This window comes from Mastomys coucha, unplaced genomic scaffold, assembly GCF_008632895.1.
Source record: "Mastomys coucha isolate ucsf_1 unplaced genomic scaffold, UCSF_Mcou_1 pScaffold19, whole genome shotgun sequence".
NCBI lineage: Eukaryota > Metazoa > Chordata > Mammalia > Rodentia > Muridae > Mastomys > Mastomys coucha.
Genome location: NW_022196901.1, coordinates 7,922,404 through 7,925,758, shown reverse-complemented (window position 1 = coordinate 7,925,758; position 3,355 = coordinate 7,922,404). Strand labels below are relative to the sequence as shown.

The 3,355-nt window shown below is 47.6% G+C and overlaps 1 protein-coding gene across 1 annotated transcript in view; it reads right to left on the bottom strand.

Annotated features, from left to right (window-relative positions):
- The window catches only part of Sema3d (semaphorin 3D), a 200,496-nt gene extending 199,409 nt beyond the window's left edge, over positions 1 to 1,087 (bottom strand). The window contains exon 1 of the mRNA XM_031380014.1: positions 570 to 1,087. The gene's annotated coding sequence lies outside the window, so the exon portion shown is untranslated. The remainder of the gene's footprint in view (positions 1 to 569) is intronic.
- Between the last annotated feature and the right edge of the window lie 2,268 nt (positions 1,088 to 3,355).

Genomic DNA, 3,355 nt, shown 5'->3' with positions numbered 1-3,355 from the left:
AAAGGACATCATATCTCAATTTCCCATAACCAAAACAACAACCACTCTCTCATCTACTGTGTCCCCAGCTTAAAGAGAAAAGGGGCGAGCTGGGCGCAGTTGCACTTTGCTTAATTCACCCGGGACCTCCCCACCATCGCGGCTCCAATGAACCTGTAATTGGGAGTCTGGAAGTATGTCCCTAAACTCCCTTAGCTATTCCGGCTAGGGAGGGGTCTAGGAAGCTGGCATCGGGGAGAGAACAGAGTTCTCCAGCAGGGCGCCCCAGGAAGCAAACTTTTGGAGGCGCAGGCTGGCGGGACTTCGAAATGAGATTCTGAAACACAATGACGAGATGGCACTGCGCCCCAGTTGTCGCACAATCTCCGGAGCGGAGCTCATAGGATCTCCAAGCCGGTCTCCGCATCCCGTGCGCTCTCCAGCGCCTTCTCAGACTCGGCAAGGTCCCCAACACCCCAGTCTTCGCGGATTATCACTTGTGATCCACAGTGACCCCCACATCCCTGCTTAGCATTAAGTCGCTAGAGCACCCTCCCATGGAATAGCAGGTGACCCAAACACAGACTTACCTTCCTGCTGGCAACTCTCGTCGCTTTTCCTTTCCTTATGTCGCAGGCTCAAGAGAGAGAAAAGGAAAGCCGGAGGAAGCCAAGAGGACGGCGACCGCGAGCACAGGCGTGAGTTCTTTAGAGCGGCTGCCCGGGCTGAACCGTGGAGCACAGGCTGCCCTGGCAGAGCAATGAGGCGGTGGCTACGGCCAGGCGGGAAGACAGGGGGCGCTCCTGTCCCCTGAGCGCAGCGCCTCTCCTCACGGACAGCGACTCACCAGTTGGCGCTTAGGCCAGCGAGCGTAGTGAGGAAAGGCACGCTCCAAGCAGGAGGGTGGCTTTTAAGTTTGTGGTGTGACCGCAGCAGCTGTCCTGGGAGAGACTCCGTCTTTCTAAAAAGGGGATGCTCAAAACGCCAGGGATTACCTCTCCCTCCAATCTCCTCCCCCAGCTCCCGGCCCCTTCTGATGTGCTGGCAATCCCTCTGAGCTAGCAAACCTTCCCTGTCTCCACCGGGCTGTCCAGGGTGGGTTCGGAGATAGTTCCGGCCGGATCTATGAGTATTTGGGGGAGGAGGGGGTATGTCTGTCCATCAGTAAAAACAGCCTGTGACGTCTTCGTCTGGTCCTGGGTAATTTAGGAACCTGTGTATTCCTTTCACTCTCAGAAAGTTCTCTAAGGACCTCAGGCAGGAGCAATTGCCATCTTATAAATTCCAACTGCCTTGGAAGAGTACAGGTGTTTCTTTGTAAAAAAACAAAAAACAACAAAAAAAAACCCTTCGGCCTGCAGTTAGTGAGCCTGAAGGGTTGAGAAACAGGATCAGGAATTAGTCCTCCTCAGTGATTGACACCCCTGAAGGACCAAGTGGAAGCACTGCAACATGGAGTGCTCACCTGGCCTGAGATGGGGGGGCGAGCTCTCTCTCTCTCTCTCTCTCTCTCTCTCTCTCTCTCTCTCTCTCTCTCTCTCCTCCACCCCCGCTTGTAGATTTTACAAACCTTAAGCACACAACAAGAATAATCTGAAGGAATATGAGCACAAACTCCAGGTATATTTTGTGGAAAGTAAAATTCTCCAATTTGGAAGGAGGGGTGATCCAAAGAAAATCCTGTATAAATAGCTTACTTTGATGAATTTCTTAAAATGCAGAGGCTAATGTAGAGCCATCCGTAAGCACAAGGAAAGGACAAGGAAAGGACCTGTACAATTAAGTCTTGAAGACAGCACCACGGCAAATTCTACTGCTAACCATAACCTAGGTGGCCACACAAAGCTCCCTTGAATTGGTCCCATAGAACCCAAACAAGCAGGGGTTCCCGAGTGTGTGATGGTTTTTTTTTTTTTTTTTACTGTTTCTTACTCAGTCTTTAATTTTTTTTTTTTTTGCTCAGTATAAACTGTTTATTTTAGATATTTTCTTTATTTACATGTGAATTTCTCCACTCCCAGTTTCCCCTCCAGAAAACAAAGGAACAAACAAAAACAACAAAAACAAACCCCTGTTGCCTCCCCCCTCCCCATGCCTGCCACCCCACCCTCTCCCACTTTCTGGCCCTGGCATTCCTCTACACTGGGGATCAGAACCTTCACAGGGCCGAGGTCCTCTCCTCCTATTGATGATCGATTTTGCAATCCTCTACCATACACATGCTGCCTGAACAATCAGACCCCTCCATGTGCAGTCTTTGGTTTGTGGTTGAGACCCTGGGAGCTCCGAGGGTACTAGTTAGTTCATATTGTTGTTCCTCCTAAGGGGCTGCAAACCCCTCAGCTCCACCACAACCGGCATCCTTAAGTGTGATGGGTTTAAACATAGGAGCTGCAAGGCCCCCATGCAACCTTCGCAAATGACAAGAGGATCTGTCTGGTAGTTGGGGGTGGTCCGAAGACACGGGTAAAATGAAAGAAGAGCCTAAGGGTGTCAAAGAAACACTTAATTCAGCAGCCTCCTTCCAGCCCAGAAAACAGGGGACCGCAAAAGCTGAGTCACTTCACATTGTAGGTGGCTGGTGGCAGAATCGTCCTAATGAGGGGCTTAAGTTTCCTGACTCTGACCAAGGTTCTGTACTGTGTCCCATGTTGCCAATCTCTATAACTTTGATTTTGCCTGTCACCATCCAACCCCATAATTTTTCTTTGCACATAGGAAAACTGGAATCTTCACAGGCTATCTCAACCCATAGCAACTTCTTCCTGAAATTTTCTTGTCCGTGTGCCATTCCTTTCATTATTAACCATAACTTTAGTATGTTTAGCATTAGCCTCTAGTTTTGTGTTATTTTATTTGCTTACATTATTAACTATTCATCAAAAATTCAAACTACTTATAAGGCCCCAATACCTCTTTTTAACTCCCACAGCAGAGCTTTGTGGTTTTCCACAGGGAGAATTCATGGTGAGGAATTCTCTACTTTAAAGAGTTATTCATTAATTCTTTAATATTTTCTCAGTTTATTAGCTAGGATATGATGGTTAGCTAGAATTGCTGTTAACTCTTGATTCCCCCCCTTTCCCTCATGTCTAAATTACACAGCTTAGTATCCTTACACTAAAGGACACTTCCTCATTGCTACCATTTCAATTTTCCACAAAGCCCCTACAGCATTAATCATTCCCTCCTGTTTTCCTAAAGCACTTTGATTTCAGTATTATTAGAAACCCTTTTCATGTTATATCATAATTAGTTAGGCATGTGCCTGCACGCAATACAACATGTGGGTTGTTTGTGTGTTTATTTCCCTAGACCCTAATACGATGCTCATGAATTAGCACTGAACTGTTTTAGTTTTAAGTACCCTCACTCC